This window comes from Typopeltis vanoorti, chromosome 5 (assembly GCF_054136105.1).
Source record: "Typopeltis vanoorti isolate ZY-2024b chromosome 5, IOZ_Tvanoo_1.0, whole genome shotgun sequence".
Lineage (NCBI taxonomy): Eukaryota > Metazoa > Arthropoda > Arachnida > Uropygi > Thelyphonidae > Typopeltis > Typopeltis vanoorti.
This window is the reverse complement of record NC_143553.1, coordinates 140,716,359-140,736,415: the sequence shown is the minus strand read 5'-3', so window position 1 is coordinate 140,736,415 and position 20,057 is coordinate 140,716,359. Positions and strand designations below refer to the sequence as shown.

At 36.0% G+C, this 20,057-nt stretch overlaps 1 protein-coding gene across 1 annotated transcript in view; it reads right to left on the bottom strand.

Annotated features, from left to right (window-relative positions):
- LOC150106878 (uncharacterized) overlaps positions 1-3,658 on the bottom strand; it is an 85,685-nt gene extending 82,027 nt beyond the window's left edge. Inside the window, exon 1 of the mRNA XM_090392787.1 lies at positions 3,367-3,658. The gene's annotated coding sequence lies outside the window, so the exon portion shown is untranslated. The remainder of the gene's footprint in view (positions 1-3,366) is intronic.
- Positions 3,659-20,057: the final 16,399 nt, after the last annotated feature.

Genomic DNA, 20,057 nt, shown 5'->3' with positions numbered 1-20,057 from the left:
GCCCTCCTTTACATGCTGTCTGAGATAGTTGTCTCTCATGAACTCAAGAAATTCATTTTCCTTATTCCCAAATGTTATTTCTTCATTCCAATGTATACTGTTCAGTAGAACGTACGGCATAAACACATAAGGATGACAAGGACATATGAGTTCATAGATGACGTAAAGGAGTAACATGGAAAGTGTTTACAAGACTTATAGTAGCATATAAGGAAATAGAAGAAAATAGCGAAAACTGCATCTAATGGACATTGATGATGATATAACTGGCAAGAGGCCTGCATCCAGTACCTTTCCTCAGTGACTAATATGCAATGAGGAAAGCTATCAAAAAGCAATTCTGTATATATGGATGGTGGATGAGAGATAGGAGAGTGAAACAGATTACTGGAATGAAAGAAGCAAAATTTCCACTCACAATAAGTAAGATGGAGGAATAATGATAATAAAAATATGTCACGATTGTAGATAGTTTAGAGGTCATATGGCAAAGGTAGCCAAAACAACACATCAGATTATAGTATGTGCACACTTTGTAGAGCTCTGCTTGGCTTTCTGCCAAGAATAGTCGATTCATGCTGAAGGGAAGACAGAAATGAAGGATGTACAAATTGGTCGCCAACATGCGAAATCACGTGCTTTCTTGTCTGTCGCTGTACTAGTTTAAAAACTACACTATTTGTAAAAGAAAAGCTAAATTTTCTAACCTGTAATAATAAACAAACTTATCCCAGAAGATGGATTGATTACCCTATTATCGGAATGGATTCTTCTTTTTGTGACATGCACTTTTTGTGACAAGTGTCGAAGGGTCTCGAATCTGTGGGCGTACTATACATGGTTGTAAGGCTTTAATAAGGTCATATCTGGACCACTGTGTAGATCTGAACATCCTGATTCTGTGGGGATGAAAAAGTGGTGGAAGAGGATCCAGAGGCTGATGAAAATAATAAATTTAGTTTAATCCTTTATCCAAGTGTGAGCAAACAAAGTTTGCGCCTGAAAGTATCTTCAGGACTGGGGTAAGGTGGTACAATACCAGGGCAACTCGTTGCAAAGGTGGAGCAAGCTACCAACAACTCCTGTCTCAGTATCTCCTATAATGTAAAACACATCTCCTTGCAGATATGTCTAATGTTATGCATTAAGGGAAGGGCCACTACCCAGACTAGTTTCGACCTTTATTGAGGTCTCTTCAGTGGGAGCCAGGCCCAAGTTGAGATACCAGGCAGAAGCATTAGCAAGTCATCTCTACCTATAGGAATTGCCAAATGGTGTGCAAATGAAATTTTTTTTTTTTCATCAAAAAAAAAAAAGGATCCAGAGGCAAGTGACAAAGATTGTGGCAGTTGTATGGAATGCTCTCTATGAGAATACATTGACAGTCTGTGGACTTAAAAATTAGCTGATAGGCATAAAAAAGAGGAGCCATGATAGAAGCATATAAGTTATTAAAGGAATTTCATAGGATTGACAATGAAGCTTTTTTAGTACATAGCAGGAAGGGAGAGAATGATGAGTCATCCATGGAAATTGTGTAAGATAAGATAAGATAATAAGAAAATAAGCTAGCAAGATAAGATATTTTGCTTAGAGGGTAGTGAGTGGGCAGAATGGATTGCCAGAGGTAGTTATGCTTCATCAGTAAATGAAGCATTGTCCATTAGGAGAGGTATGATGGGTATTGTGTGAATAACAGATCTCCTGCAATGAGTCTTCTGGCTCCATGAAGTCAGAAGTATAATAATAAAAAAAATAAGAAACTTTTCTCTTGATAACTCTACTTTTTGCAACAAAATATATTTACATTGAATTAATATTTATTGTTATTATTATTTTCTGTCCTACATGGAGACAGACTGAGACTGGTTTGGAATTACAGAAAAAGCAATCAAGAATATCAGGTTAATGTACTGTTCATTAAATGTGCATACACAGTACGTTGGTCTGCTTTTCAAGAAGAAAATTTCAAATATCTGGAAAGAAAAATCCTGTTATAATGGGTAACAGAAATATTTTCATCACAAAAAAGTCCACACTCATTTGCTTTTATAATACGTTCTTTCTAGTTAATACTGTGTCAATATGTTAATATTTGTTGGAGGTGGAGGAAATAAGAGATCTTAGGGTGATAGTAGATAAGGATCTAAAATTTCAAGGACATGCTCCCAAAATTGTGACAACAACACAACAAATTCTGGAACAAACAACATGGACTACTGTGCACAGATTTGGTCACCTGGTTTTCAAAAGAATGAAGAGATGTTGGAAAAAGTCCAAAGACAACTAACTAAGATATTTTCTGATCTGAACTGTAGAATATGAGGAAAGGTTGAAAAGATGCAATTTACAGTATAGTGGACAGGAGGAAGAGGGATGATATGATAGAGACAAGTTGATAAGGGAATGTTATGGTAATTAAGCCTCACAGTCAGAACAAGATTTAAGGTTGCTGTGGCCCTAAACTATAACCTTTAAGAGCACCCTCCACTCAATAAATTTTAAGTTTAATAGTTTTTTGGAGGTATTAAGCTGTAGCTTCTCTAGCTTAAGCTGCTCAGCATGCAATATTTTGTGTAGCTATTTAATTTTGAACGGATATCAAAGATCCAGCTAGTACTGATTTAAATACACATATCTGGGGGAGGCGTCACACCACACTTTTCAAGCAAAGATTTCTAATATGTGTTATTTAATAAGTACCTTGGTTATGGGACACATATATATAAAATCTTGTATAAGAAATAATAATAATAATAATAATACAAAATATCTCCTCGTTGCGCAGATTCTGACAAACATTTCATGCAATCATTTGGGTTATTTTCCAAGAAAAATAGTTCGCCTTGCCTTACATGCTGTTCAGTTTTTATTCAACATGATGTGAATGTCTCGTAAGGTGTATGTTCAGTTAGTAAAACCAATTAAACACGCCGGTTGTTGATGGCAACTGTTATTTTCAGAATGCATTTAATGATGCCGATTTTACTTGATCTATATTGGAGACCATTTTAATTATGTCTCAGATATACATTGCAGATTTAGATTTTACGTACGTTTAAGTACTTATGGTTGGGCAAGTGCTGATGTCTGAATTCCACGTGTTTTCAGGGTATGACAATGTCAACAACCTAAATGGAGATCAAAAGTATAATTCTATATAGAAACTGATCAAAAATTCTGCCATGAGTATATTTGAAGATAATAAACCAACTTTAATTTGCTTTAAAATGAAAAATACACTGCAAGAGAAAAACGATTGAAGTAAACAAATACAAATTGCAACGTCATTATTAACATTGCAACATATAAATCTAGAACGTGACGTTAAGAAATAGCTGCATGAAATATATACATGTACATTACCTTAAAAATAACTTTATGAAATAGGAAAACAGTTTATTGCACATCAAATCACATGAATTACACAATATTCCAATAAACACTCCATGTCTGATTCACACACTTTTCGCCTCTTTCACATAGATAAAAAAACAAAAACAAATTCCTTCTTGAAATAAGCCTCATCGAAAATAAAGAAAACCACTAAATCCTAAACTGTTTAAAAATTGATGTAATTCTTTTAAACAAATTTTAATTGCGGAATAAATAGTCTGCTATAACACATGAAAAGAGGAAAACCATGACATTTGCAGTAGCTTCCCAATAGTTCTCTATGAAAATATCCAAGTAATTAATTTTTTTTAAAAAAAATCAATATTACAGACAACTGGGAAACGCATACAGGCTTCGAAATCTTTTTTTTTTTTATTATTATTATTATTTGTTTTGGTATTTATTATTGTTTTCTTATTTCATTATTATTTTTCCAGTTCAAGAAAATGGGAAACTTCACAAAATTATGCTATATGCTTTCTCCTTTTTGCCAGGACAAGCGCTTTCAAGTTCTGAGCACTTTTAAGAGAATAAAAATCTTGAACCACTTTACAGTTTCTACGAATGAGTTGTTTGGTTACTTTTGATTTACTGACAAAGCAACTAAGACTATGAAGGCCAGTGTATTATGTCTGGAAACTGCGTGTTCCCCCGAGCCTTTTGCCTGTTTTTTTCCGGATGAAAAACCTCCACCTTCGTATGAGACAGAATAGCTCCATTTCAGTTGAAAAACTCTTATAAAGAATCTTCGCGTATTAGACGGTATTCGAACCCAGGTCTTCAACCAAAGGATATCGACTGAAATATGGAGTGTTCTCAGGGTAAAAAAAAAGTGTGATATAATCTATACCAGTAAAATACATCCAAGTCATATTCATTGGCACAACATTTTTACATTAGTAGGGTTCACTCTAATTCTAACTTCTTTATTTCATGGTACTTTTGTGCTTGACCATACATAAGAATTGTCTTCTATTCACCATTTTAACCAGATAGACATCACAAAGAAATTTTAACCATCCATTTTAATAATTCCACTTATGATTCTGAAGTTGTCAGTTGCAGTAGCAGTTCTGAGTAAAGCGCCATGGTTTATTTACTTAGTGTGAAATTAATTACTTACATACTTATTTATTAGGTATTTATATACGAAGACGTGAAATGTGGTCAATATAAAAATAATAATAAGGTGCTTTCTAATTTAACAACTTTCTTTCTTTAGGACAATCAAGCAGTTCTGAAGATATGGAGATTCTGCTTGAAAATTTGTTTACTTTGACGGTCTGATTGTCTCTGCTATCCGACCAACAGGTTGTAAAGTAGAGATGTACATGCACTCTCTCAGTCAGGTCAGCTTAACAAATAATTTCGGCAAGCAGTATTTTTATAAGTTTGAATTCAATGGCATGGAGATTTGTGAATGTCTTTAGGAAGGGTGCTGGTGCGAAACCACCAAGCCTATTCCTGTGGCATGATGAAGTGCCTTGAAAATTTTCCATTTTTGGTCTATTATAGAGTAGAGTTCCAGATTATTTAATCATCAGCCATCTGAAAAGCGTTATCCATGACATGGCAAATGATATTATTATTATTATTATTATTATTAAAATTGTCTAAATTGTGTGTTATCATGGCTGATTTGCCTAAACCATGCTATCCCCTTAACAGATCGGCTAACTTACTTCAGTTGAAAATACCCATATAAAAATTGCTCTCATCACAAGGAGAATCGAACTCAGTCCTTTTTCAATTGAAGGAAGATGTAGCTTAGTTCTTCCAATTGCGCTACAGCAGCTTAGATCTCTCTAGTTCCTATAGTTCCAAATAGTTCCTATGCAAAGAAGCTATCATCATCATCATCAAATTCCTGCAATGTACCCTCAAGGGGTGTACAGGATATGATAGTACCGCATGAAAAACTTACATCACCACTAACCTCTTCTCTACAATATTCCTCCAGATCAACCTGTTACCTGTCAAGACTCCTACATTATCAGATCTTATATTTCTAAATATATGAAGAGCCAAAGGCTTGAAACCGGTTTGGGTAGTGACCTTCTCTCATAATGTAGAACAGTAATACAGCTCCTAGGAGCTAAGTTCACATTATGGGTAAATATCAAGAATAGTGATTGGAGCTTGCTCCGCCTTTGCTATGAGTTGCCTCAGCTTGCACTACCTTAAGGGTCAGTTGCTGCTATCCAGGTATTTGCTTACGCTTGGAATAGCCGAACTTTATATAATTTCTATATTCGGCATGAAACTCTTTTGAGTTTCTTATTCGGCTAAGAAACAATATGGGATGTAATATCCCTTAACTTAAACAACTTATATTTCTATCTTCTAAGACACTTTTTACTGTATCAATCCAGCTATTTCTTCGTCTTCCTCTGGGTCTTTTTCCTGCCAACCTGGCAGGAAAAAGACCCAGAGGAAGGTTTTGCTAATCTTTCTACTCCCATTCTGTTTAAGTGACCATACCACATGAGATTAGCTCTGCTAACAGATTCCTGGATGCTAACAATGTCAAGTTCTTTCCTAATATCCTCGTTTTTAATATCATATTGCCATTGATGCCATTTGTTCACTCCCCTAATCTTTCTCAGGACTATCATATCTGCGGTCTCTATTCTTTCATCAAGTGTTTTATTTCTAATCCAGCTCTCAGATCCATAAATTAAAATTGGCTTGAAAAATGTACTATATATAGTATAATTTAGTGTTTTGACTAAATCGTGCATAAGTAGCTGAAATGTTTTACTTGTTCTATAGGTTCTCCATACACAATGCAGTTAATATTTTCAATGCCTCTGACTATATTCATTGTCTTTGCTGCTGACTTTCATATCAAATCTATTAAAATAGTTATTCAATTTAGTCAGGGAATCTTACACACTTGTACCGTATTTATTTAGAAGTATAACATCATCCGCATAAAGTAAAGAGCTGAGATTAACATCTCCGATTTTGATATCAGGTTTATCACTTTCCTTCATAATGTGATCCATATAGATAATAATAGGAAACAGACTAAGTATTGCTTGATATAATGTCACATTGACAAAATATAATTGTAGCGTTTTGAATAGGTTTTCTCTTGGCACCTTGTCATATGCCTTTTCCAGATCTACAAAACTTAAATACAGATCTCTGTTATATTCCTATAATTTCTCAACTAATTGTTCTAAAGTCAAAATCTGATCCTGACAGCCTCTAGTGGCCTGAATCCAGCTTGTTCTTCACCAAGCTTCACTTTCTTCTCAACCGTTTTTCAAGTATTCTTGTATAAATTTTACCAGGAAACTCAGTAGGGAAATATCTCTGTAATACTCACATTCAGTTTTATTTCTCCTTTTTATATATGGGTACTATTAAAGCTCTACTCCAATCATCAGGAATTCGTTCCTCTATCCAGGCCTTCTGAACTATGCAGTGCAGCCACTGTAAGACTTTTATACCACCATGCTTCAGCATTTCTGGTCGAATATCATCTACTCCTGCTGCCTTTTCACATTTCAAGATTTTGATGGCTTTATCTAGATCAAGTATGGATACGTATTCCTCATTGCATGCCTGATCAGTGTTTTTGTATCACTGTGCTGTCAGTGATTATTTCATTTAGCAATTTTTTGAAGTAATTGCTCCATACATCAAGGCTATCAGTTTCTCCAGTTTTCATGTCCCCTTTATCATCTCTAATTCCTTCTACAGCACTTTTTCCTCTAATTCTGAGCTTTTTCAACAGCCTCCAGAAAAGTTTTCCACCTTCTTGATTTCTTATTTTCTATGTGCTTACCAAAGTCTTCCCATGACTTTTGTTTAACTAGTTTTACACAGTAATAATAAATTTAGTTTAATCTTTTATCCAAGTGTGAACAAACAAAGTTTGCACCTGAAAATATCTTCAGGACTGAATATGGTGTTGTTCTACCTTACCAGGGTAGGTACTATAACACCAGGCAACTCGTAGCAAAGGTTGAGTTCAGTTTTACACAGTGTTTAGCTTTCTTACATTTGTTCCTGTATTCTCTAAGAGCACAAGCTGACTTATTCGCCATGAACTTTTGATATGCTTTCTTTCTTCTTTTCCTTCGTTTCCTGTTTAACTTCTTGTGTCCATCATGGAGTTCTGATTTTTCTATCCTTGAAGACAACATCACCACATGGGCATCAGTAGAAAATGTTCCAAGGGAGGGACAAAGCTTGGAGAATAATTATATCAGTAAATTTTTATTTAATTATTTATTTTTTTTTGTTTCTTTACATACACTTAACTTTTAAAAATGTATTTCTATTTTTAAATTTCTTTTACTATAAATTATTTAGATTTCGCTCAGTAACTCACTTGACACAGAAGGCAAACTAACTGGTCGCTGTTCACAACAGTAATGGACATTTTATTTCACATATCAGAAAAAGATGAGCCAAAAACAGCAACACGTGTTTTATTGCTGCAATAGATGAAACACTTGTACCCCTCCAAGAGCCGAAACTGGCCAAGTTGCAATAAAATTTTAAGAGAGAGAAATCGTCCCCTGGTCGAGGGTGTAAGGTTACAGATATCCATCGGTTTCAAGATTATAATTTATGAAATTTTTTAAAACGGATCACTTCCCCCTGGGGGGGAAGTCACCCGTTTCCCCCCCACTCTGTGGTCTCCCATGCCTCACCACATGCCTCTCTGGCTGTATCAGTCAATGTTTTCTTCAGGCTATTTCTTAAAATAGCTTCTTCATGCGAAGCAGCTATTTAGCGAATAAATAAATGAAATTGATATCATATATTAATTAATCAGAAGATCACCTGACGCCTTTTATTTCCCTATAGGGGAGGTCGTTTTAGCCCTATCTATAGGGAAATAAAAGGCGTTAAAAGACTGAGGCTTTAGAAGACTGGTGGGGGGTATTCAATCTCCATTAGTAGCTAATCAGAGATAGCTGCCCAAAACTATCATTAATTATACATGGCATTTAGTGACGAGAGGCTGCTAACTAGTGACGCTATCTCGTGTTCCCTGTTCCTAATACTGTGTTTACTGTTTGAAAATAGTGTGAGTTCTAGGCTCGATTTTCTTCAGTTTACTTGACAAAAATCCCGTTTGCCCGTACCAGTCATCGACTAACTCTGGAAACAGTTAAAAAAAAGTGGCTTAGTAAAAGTTCCTTTAGTGAGCAACTAGAATTGAACTTAAAACCCCTTTCTTTGGTCAATACTAACGCTGTAGAGGCACGTGCCGTGTACATGGATATTACTTTTCCGTTGCGTAAGGAAATTATTGTATGCATCTGTTATACATTTTAAGAGTCAAAAGGTAGGAATAAACATTGAACAAACTAAAAATTTAAAACACTAAAAACATTAAAACATTAAGAATTTTAAAACATTAAATAAACTAAAGCCATGACAGAACACCCGTCGTAAGGTTGAACGACTAATTTGTCACCAAACCGAAATTCTTTGATTAAATCGAAAAGGCATGGAAATGAATTTCTGCACTTATATTAATGAATCTAGATACTTTCCTTGAATTTTATCAAGTGTAACAACGCAAATCAGATGAAAGTTGAAATTTGTCCGTTACATCTGTAGCCTCGTCTTCTGTTAAAGATTCAAACTGTGCTTATTTGACGGCTTTGATTTTATTTAGTAAAACAACGGAGACTGGATCAGTTAAACAGTTGGAATTTCATTAGGTGTACTAAGAAACACAGTAGACATTCCAATTGGTTCCGTAAATTTTCATCATAGTGGTATCTATAATGAAGCAGACAAACAAAATTTCTTTACTATTGGACTTCGAGTTTTCTTTATGACTTCCAAGAGACAGCCTTTGATCTACCAAGAAACACACTCATCTATTAAATATCTAACTATATACCTGTTTGATTTAATATTTTAATTTGTCTTATTACCATTTATTTGAAGGAAAAGTTGGGATTATTCTATTCTAGTATTGCAGAACTTTTGCGATGCAATATTTTACAATTAGCATAAGTCACAGACAGTTCGTATAATTATAATTTTTAGCACGTGAAAATTATTAACATGACAAACCTTTATTGTCCAAATGGTTTTCTCTTTTGAAAATATAAGGCAAGGCAAATAGTACAAGGGAAATGACTTATCACAGCCGTAGAGCCATGTAGCATTTGTTTACCAGATATCATTAAAATGAGGTTCTTTACTTCTTGCTTCACTTATCATGTCAGTTAAACTCGGCATGGATCTACCTACTTGTATGATCTCTTACTTCGCAGAAAAATTTTGTCTAGAAATTAATTCCTTAATAAATTTTCTTATACACTCATACTCTTCTGGAATTATAATTTCGTTTTCCTTTACAATTACCAGTAGCGGACAAGCTCTCGACAAAGAAACACTTAGACGGAGCAACTCCGCTAGAAGTCTCTTCTTTGGGAATAACACGCCAACTAGTATTCGGCTTGAACTGCAGCATGCTATTATGCCAATTATATTTTGCGTGCGTAAGCACACTCTCAAACCTTTCGCCAGTGGCGCACTCAGGATTTAATCTTGGGGGGAGCCCGAGCACTCACGATTTAATCTGGGGGAGGGGAAGTTGAGTAGACGATTTACGAATACACACTACGCATTGCATACGACCTATCACTGAGCATCTGCAGTGATCGCCAATACATGATAAGTAGTATAGAAATAGAAGACACAACATAAATAAAAAAAAATGAATTTTAATTAGGAAAAATTTTTGGAAAATTTTCTGGTATTTATTTCCTTTTTCTTTTGGGAGGGGCCAGGGCCCCCTTGGCCCCCTCCCTGGGTGCGCCACTGCCTTTCGCTACATGTAAACTTCTGACAAACGACTGACGTACATAATATTATGTACAAGTTGCATTTCGGTTCACTTGCTGGTAGATTGTTCGTCCTTGTTCGACTGGAACATGAATCTGCACCAAAACAATCAGAACCGAGGCTCACAACATGGGTTTCCATGATAGGACTGTAATATGCAAGCCCCACATTACCAAAGCAACATGCAGAGAACGTGTACAGTGGCACACCTTCTACTGAGGAGATGGACCGGTGCGTATGTGGCGGCTGCCCAATGAAGGTCTCTTACTAGAGTGCATAACCCCGCTAAAAAATTCGGAGGTACTGGTGTGATTGTATGGCCCTGTTTTTCCTGGTTTGGTCTCGGACCTCTGTTTGTAGTGCCACGAACATTGAACTCTGAGAGGTATCCGAACGTTCTGGACAATGCAGTGCCCCTACTTCCTACTTTTTGGGGTTTCTACGGAACTGACCATTGTCTCATTCAGCAATGAGACAATGTACCCTGTTAAATGCAGCTGCTATAACTGCGTCGTTTGTGAACATGAAAGTCACTACAATTTACTGGCCTCCTCAGAGCCCTGATCTGAATCCTATTGAACGCCTGTGGGATGAACTGAAGCGTCGGGTTAGGACAAGGGGCATTTGCCCTACAACCGTCCAAGACCTCGTGACATGCCAACAGGAAAAATGGTTTAAAATTCCCATGTCGCTATCGTGTGCTTGTAGAAAGTATGTCCCATTGGATTGCTGTAATCATCAGAGCGAAAGGCCCTACATCCTGTTAAGGTAGATGTCATGGTTGTTTGTTCCTCATACGATGTTCCTCATAGTACTGATTATATAAATAATTAATCGTCACGTTTTCTCATTTTCCAAATTGAGTATGGGAAGTTCTTTGATCCCTAATTAACGTTTGGAAATTAGAAGGAATCTGGTCACTACTATCCCCCCATTACGGAGCTCAATGCTATCGATTATTTATAAGTTATCATGACGAGTGTACAGCAGACAAATGCCACCATCTCTTAGTCGTAAACTTTAAAACTCATACCAGTTTCCGAAATTGTAAGTCTGTAGTGAGATGCATAGAAGTAAAAACTAGTATTTCCTTGAGAAAACTCCCATTTGACTGCTCCAAAGCTGAACCGACTCGGATATAGGCAGAAATCTAACCAGGAATTATCCGATTTGGTGAAGAGATTTGAATTTAAGATGTTATTTTCTGTTGATCATGGTACAATTATGATACAGTAGATCATTGTATGGTACATAATGATAGAGCTACCCAGCATTAATTATTTTGATAATAATATAGCGCTAGTCAAAAATATATTTTTTTGGACAGCACCATAACTCACGAACAGCTGCTGTCCAATCCATTCACAGATATATTTCTGAAAAACGTCAATCCATATCACCTCCTCCTCCTGTTTCTTTTCACCCATATCTTGGTTCTGTAGAAGGATTTACAGTGCGAAGTAGTACTCCTCTAGACTACAATCTCGAATGCAGTTTCAAAACAATCTCTCTCTTTCTCTCTCTCTCCCTCTCCTCCCCCTCTCTCTCTATTAAACACATGTCCACAAAAATAGTAGAAATAAAAACTAAAGTTTCTTAAACTGAGTTCTGCAGAAACCAGTGAGCAAAACTGGTAGGGATTTCTCAAAGCATACACATGCATATAATTTGTATTAGATGTAGTTTCTGAGTAGTTAGTTGATTTGGTATTACAGCAGAAGTCATTTGGACTATCAGGCCTGTGTACTGAGTTTAAATGAGTTCTGCTTAGGGTAGATTTTTCTGTTTTGCTGTATGAAAAACCGAAGTTTTGTTCCTCCTCTTTTGTATGAGCCCGCCTAACTCGCCTTCTGCTAAAAATCTCTGATTGTAAAGATCACAGATTCGGTTCAGGTCTTTCCCACCAAAGGCTTCGTCTATACCGAATGAGCTACTGAGGCTCTGTTCAGTACATTTGTCGGAAAATTAGCTCACGATTATCTATCTTGGTCCTCCTTTGAATGATGAACGAGGAAAGATATATGTCACATATATCAATCCAGTTAGATCTAGCCACTTCACTTCCATTATCCGAAAATTGTCATATATATGCAAATAGTCATATAATGATATCTCCGATGTTATGTCACCCTCTCATATATGAGCAGCTCTCTGTGCTGTGCACAATATGATCATCGTACGAGGCGGCTCAGCACCTATCATCAAATGTTAATTAAGGCTAAAGGAGTTTCTCCCATTCTCTTTGGAGAACAAAAGGCGTCAATTTTATATTTTTATGCTTCTGCTACTATGTTAGCTGTTTTTGTTTTATAATATAATATAATATAATATAATATAATATAATATAATATAATATAAAATTCTTCTTCAACATCTTAATGGATCATTTACTAGTTTTCTGTGCCTGTCTCTATCATGAGGTACCTCTTGTGCAAAGTGGTTATGCAGCTGTCTTGTCTTTTGTTAGCGCTTTCGTTTTTTCGTTTTAATTGTAAGTATTTGTCTGATTTACTGGTCACGAGTTCTTTAGTCATCACCAAACCATCCAATTCTGTTACTTATTCTAAACGACACAATGTCATTTCTTCGAAATAGGTTCGTAGTTCCTCATTGACTTCGTTCGTACAATCCAACAGTTTGATCATAAAAAAAAATAAATAAATAAAATAAAATTAGACCAAAATGAGCTCCTCTTGTTGTTGACCGTTTCACAACTGTAGATTAATATTACTCGTATATAGTTTATATGGAGGTTTTCTTTGGATTTTTATGATAATATTCTGGACTTCGTGAGTTGTAAATTTGCAAATTATTGACTGCCTTGATTAAATCAGACGTAATTTTATTAACATCCTGACGATAGTCTCTAAGGATAACAATGTCATCAGCATAAGCCACTAGGATGTTGCTCGAATTTCCATTATGCTTTTCTCATTTACGTCTCTAATAGCTTAATAGTGTTGGTGAGAGAATATCTCTCTGGCAGGGTTTCATTCAAAACTTGATGAATATTCCTCTAGGAAACATATCTTGCAGAGGATGTAACGACTACAAAGTCATATTATATTTATATACTTCTATGGTATATTAAACAGTACCATTATATTCTACAGTGCGTTTTGATGTAAACTGTCATTTGCTTGATCATATACTAAATACAAATACTAAACTTTTTATCAAATACCCAAATCACCATAATGATTTACTAACAATTGCCGGAATGTGAACAATTGATCTCTTCCCGATTTTTCCTTGCATAAACCACACAGATACTCTTGATGTTTGAATCATAAACACGAATTGTTATCCAGACCAGTGTGGACAATATTTAATAAGCAAGTGTCTAAGAGAGATACCTCTATATTTACTGGTTACCATAGGGTCTTCTTTTTTTAAAAAAATAGCACAGTATGGCTGCATTTTAATGAGGAGTGCAGTTGTTTGTGACATTAGGGTGTTCGTCAGATTTTTAGACGTTCTGTTGGAATTTTATTATCACCGGCAGCATTATTATTTTAGAACTTTAATGACATTCTCATCTTCGTTAGGAGATGGCTCCTGAATTCCTCATTTGTGGTTTCTTCAAGATTTGCTTCAAAGCACTGTACCTCTGGTGTAAGGTTTTCATCAAGTGGTGGTGACTTGATTAGTAGTATAAAAATATTGCATTGAATTCCTCAACAATTGTTTTTTCATGGGTAAGTAAATCTTCTTTGTTGTTAGTCAGTTTTCTGGTTTTTGATTGATATAACCTTTTAAATATCCAACTACAACTGACGAACCTCTTTGAGTTATTTGTATACATTTCAATTTCTTCACTTAACTTTTTTTCTGAAAGCCTTTTTTTTTTTTACTTCTTTACGTACATTATCGAACCATCGAATTGAACTTTCGATATCTATCAGTTAATATGTCTGTTTCGGTTAACATTTCTTCGTTTGACAGAATGGTTTAGCCTGAAATATGCTATTACCTTGTAATCATCAGAATCTACATCTGCTCCTCTGTATATATATGAATATTTTTTATGTTTATGCTATTGTTTATCAACACTTGAACTACTTTGTTGCTTATATATGGAGAGAGCTAAGTTTGTTTATGGAGGATGTAAAATTAACAACTCGTTATATTATATTATACTCATTATATTATAAAATTAATAGCTCATTAATTGTTATTACTAATGTCATGCAAACTATTTGGGCTAATTGTTAGTCTATATCTTCTTTATTTTCCTATTTTAGTGTTAAAGTTACCCATAAAGTCACGCTGTTCTTCATAAAATTTATCTTTGATATCCGTTATCCTTATCTCTTGTTATTTCGTAAACACTGATAATTGTAACACAAAACAGATTACCAGAAACATAGATATACGATAGTCAATCATCTACTGGTATGAAAGTTTTTACACATGGCAAAGCAATATCGTCCCCAATAAAAACAGTACAATTTTCATGTCTGTCATATACATACCGGCCCTTGAATTAGAAAATTTTATTTACTTCGCAGAAATCAGTGGTTTCCATATAGGCATGCAACTGTCAATACTGATCCTCTTCAATTCATTAAGTATAGTTTGTTGAGATAAGGGTGTGACCCACATTAATTAAGTACTTCGTTCAACTGTGCACATAGGAATTTCCGTTTCTCCATACATGCCTTCACAAATTTCGGAAATCTCGTTCCTGGCATCTGTCTTAGGAACACAATTATTTCAGACAAGATAAAAGTGTTATTTTTCCACTGATTAAACACCTAAGATATTTCACCTTTCAAGAAACCAGTCAGCACTGCTGTTTTCAAAATCGTGGCTCCAGCCAGATGGGCACACACCATAAGTCCTATGTGGAACTCTGAAAGATCATTTCTTTTTCCCATTGTGATCAACATTGTTGACGATTACTGACCAGCAGCATTCTAAAATAGTTACCAAGACCACGTGGTTAGGTAGGTGATCAAGTATTTTCAATATATGCTGCTAAAGTGACGTTTACGTATATGTGCATAAAGGTTTGTGTATATGTTCCACTGTAGAATATTGTTCTCTTATTTATCTTTAGGTTTCCAAGATCTAGCCATTTGGTTTTTTTCATGTACAGCTAAGATCTAAATATTGTAATTTTCTATCGAGTAGAAATATCCCAATCACTTTTACGATTATAATTGTGAAAGTTTTGAATCGATCACGGGGGGGGGAGTGCCCCGTTTGCCTCGGCGGACGCACATGACCGTATGATTGCATACGGTCATGTCCGTCAAAACGTTTATCGATGTATGAAAGTTTTGAGAGTGCACAGTATACCAGCGCTCGTCTTAATTGGTCCAATGCAATTAATTTCAGGAACTTTGAATACTTCTGCGTAGAGCGGAGGAATAATCTGTTTGTTTTAGGATTTATTAGAAAACAACAATTAAGGAGAATGCTATAGTTGGTTGGTATATATATATACCAACCAACCAACCATACACACACACACACACACACACACACACACACACACACACACACACACACACACACACACACACACACACACACACACACACACACACACACACACACACACACACACACACACACACACACACACACACAGAGTGGTGGCATCTTTAGCATATATTATATCCAAGGTAAAAAACTTTCTACATCTATTTCACTGTGCCCTTCGATTGGAACAGGCTTAAGTTCAATTCTCGTCGCGACGGGAGGAATCTGGACGATTTCAATCGAAGGTGAGTTAGCCAATCTCATACGGGTGTAGGAGGGTTTTTTCTCCCGGAAACTCGGGTTTTTCATCCCGCATACAGACAAATCGGCCCTTCAGAACATACGCAATTCACAGACAAAAAATACTAGTTGTGGTGGAGGTGGGCGGTAGATGGCGTTGATAGAGATGATTCGTAGTAGAGGTTCGGTGTAGTGGTTGAGACAGTTGTAGGTGTCCTCCCGCGATGAGTCTTCGGACTCCTTGGAGGTACAGGAATAATAATAATAATAATAATCTCTCATCCTGAGATTTTTATTTATTAAGTCAAAGCACCTTATGGTAACTTGTTTTGGTAAAATACTTATAAGCTCTGTATTACTTTACCTTGGTATTCCTAAGCCTTGCTTCCACTGATGAGACCTCAATCAAGTTCGAAACCGGTCTGGGTAGTGGCCCCTTGCCTTTAATGCATAGCATCATACATCTCCTGAAGGAGATGAGCTTTGCATTTAGGGTAAATATTAAAAATAGTGATCAGAGCTTATTTCACCTTTACCACGAGTTGCCTAGACTTGTACTACTTTATGGGTCACCTACACTTACAATACATGCAGGTGCAAACTTGACTTATTTGTCTGTTTGCTTACTTGGGAAATGGAATAAAACCAGGTTTAAAATAGCTTGGCATCTTTAACATATATATATATATACACACACTCTCCTTTGCTATACAGCCAAGGGAATGCAGGTTCAAATCCCGTAATGATTTGGCTCTGTGGGCTAAAGTGGAAATAATACCATATTTTTGTGGGGGATAATGATGGGAGGAAGCATGAAGGTATCTGTCAGTATGAGTAGGCTTTCTAAAAATTGAGATTTTAATGCTCTCAGCACATCTGGTAAGTTTGAGGTCTAAAAAGGGAAGGCAGTCATCTGGGCACTTTCATGGCACTTGTTTAGGTGGTCCAAAAATAAATAGAGGTTATTGAAACCCCAGATGAGGAAAATATCATATCATCTTTCACCCTCGAACTGGAATCAGATGACTGCCTTCCCTTTTTAGACCTCAAACTTACCAGATGTGCTGAGAGCATTAAAATCTCAATTTTTAGAAAGCCTACTCATACTGACAGATACCTTCATGCTTCCTCCCATCATTATCCCCCACAAAAATGTGGTATTATTTCCACTTTAGCCCACCGAGCCAAATCATTACTTACAGAAGAAACAGAAATTGAAAATGAACTCCGTTTTCTTAAAAAAAACGTTTATTAACAATAGTTTCTCTCCAAAGAAAATTGACAAATTTCTTTCCCCCAGGCACTCAACTACTTCTGAAGATCCCTCTTCCCCAAGAGCCTTCATCTCCTTGCCTTACATCAGCTCTCTTTCACCAAAACTGGCAAAGATTCTCAAGAAATTCAACTTCAAAACGTGCTTCGCTACGCTTTCAAAACTTCGTTCATTACTTAGCAAACATAAACAGAAACATCTTCCTACTCAGTTTCCAGGAGTATACAAGATTTATGTGATTGCGGAAAGCCATACTATGGACAGAATGCTAAATCCATCTTTCTACGTTTGGATGAACACCGTAGAGATATCTCCTATAACAGGACTAGAGCTAGCGCTCTCTCTAGCCACGTTTTCTTTTCAGCTAACTCAGACGAAGGCCGCCAGCACATTGTAAACTGGACTCAAACTGCTAACATCCATGTGTGCTACGATGAACTCGAAAGAAAGATTGTTGAATCTAGGGAAATTTCTCTAGATTCCTTTCATATCAACAACAGCCTGAGTTACAATCTCTCTGACGCACACGTTGCTTCTGTTCAGTACTGGCGCACTCGCGACAGCGCGTAGTATTCGTTTGTTTGGAACTCATACTTGCATTTTTTTCAAACACGCTGCTGTTTTTTATACTTGTTCTGTTAGTACAATTTTAAGTCTCTGTAATTTTTTATATACTTCTTTGAATGTGATACCTGAGGATGTTCATGTAACAAAACTAGTAAACTAGTAGTATCTTTTTTAAATATATCTTGTCATCTTTTCTCTCGGTAATAGTCATTAAACCTTTTTTATAATATTCCAACCGAGTAAAAATGAATTTTGAAAAAAAAAAAAAAAAAAAATATATATATATACAGGGTGTTCGGGATAAATTTGACAGTTTCGTAAGGAAAAAGAAAATCTTCTTTGTATCTATTAAATTTAATGAATTGACAAAAAAACATTACAGGCAGAGTTAATTACAATACTATCAACAAGATTTACTCAAAATAACCACCATTAGCATCGATCACAGCTTCAATTCTGCTTCGGAACCTCGAACAAGCTGATGCTACAGTCTCCCTGGGAAGGGCCGCAAAAACTGTTTTAATTTTATCCATTAACTGGGCTTTTGTATTACTGGAAGTGCGATTGGTGTCTTTTTCAACTGCGCCCCATACAAAATAATCCATGGGGTTAAGGTTTGGGGAGTTTGGAGGCCAAACATTTGGACTGGTGAAGTCGTAGAAATTTTCAGACAACCATTTTTGACTTTTCCCAGAGGTGTGGCAAGGGGCCGAATCCTGCTGCCATACATACGGCCTACCATTGGCTACCCTTGTTATCCAGGGCTTGACTACAGTTAGCAACTCCACGAACAAAGCCCGAATTCCAATGCCAGGGTTCTTCAACACCTGTTCCTGCAGATTTGCGAGGAATTCTGCTGTACGAACGCAATCAGATCGTCTGCTAGGGATCTTTCTTCTTGCTACATCCTCGTAGTCACCATTGCAAGTCTCTAGTTCATGCCTGATTGTTTTTACTGTATTCAGGGAGCATTGGGCAGCAGTCGTAATATCCTTATTTTGATGGCGGGCACGAATCATCATGATACAAGTTATTCTCTTCCATGATTCAGGTGGGTTCCAGCTATCCATCCTTTCTGACATCTTGTATATGAATGAAGAAGGGTCCAAACTTTTAAATGAAGAGAAGTGTGTGTTAATACATGTAACTTACGGAAAAATATAATTAATTATAAATATGTCAAATTTATCCCGAACACCCTGTATATATATATATATATATATATATATATATATATATATATATATATATATATATATATATATATATGCGTACTTTTCGGCGATATATTTAGTCGAGAACAGCTTTCATCAAACTTTTGATATTTTGAACAGCTTTTGATAATTTCCTGCATACAGGAATTATGTTAATTCGTACAAGCCTTCTCAGATGACTGCGATCACGTTTCTGACATTTTCTGATATACTGTCTTAGCACTACAGTAACTCTGGTGCTAAGACAGTATAGACAAGCAATATAGGGTATTTTTTCACTGATTAAACATCCAGAATAACTCACCTTTTTAGAATCCAGTGAGCTCTGCTGATTTCAGAATCGTGGCTCCAGCTAGAGGGTCAACTAAAACAAGCCCTTTATCGAACTTCGAAAGATCCTTTGTTTTTCCCATTATAATCAATATTATGAACGATTATTGACCAGTAGTATTCTTAAACAGTTTCCTAGAACAAATGATGATCATATGACCAAGTATTTTGCATATACTCTCTCTTTTGCTCTACAGCCAAGGGGATGCGGTTCAAATCCTGCCGTGGGCATGGATGCTTGTGATTGTCTGTGAAAATACTAGCGGTGTGGTAGTCAGCGGTAGATGGCATTGGTGTAGATGATGAAAGTAGTTGGTGGACTGGTGGAGACGAAGAGCTGTGGAGTAGGTGCCCTCCATTAATGAGTCTTTGGACTCCCTGGAGGTGTCAGCAGATACAATAATAATAATAATAATTATTATTATATAATAATAATAATAATAATAATAATAATAATAATATGCTGCGTAAGTGAAGTTACGAACATATGCATGGAGGTTTCTTATTCAGTCATCAGTATGTGAATAAACAAAGGCATGTTTGGGTAATATATATATATATACATGTAGAAAGTTTTAAGTTGGGTATATATTAATTCAAGATACCAAGTGATTTTATATGAACTTGGTTTTTAATCCTGTTTCCCAAGAAAGCAAACAAGAAAGTCAAGTTTGCACCTGCAAGTATTGCAAGTCTAAGGTAACTGAACCCTTAGG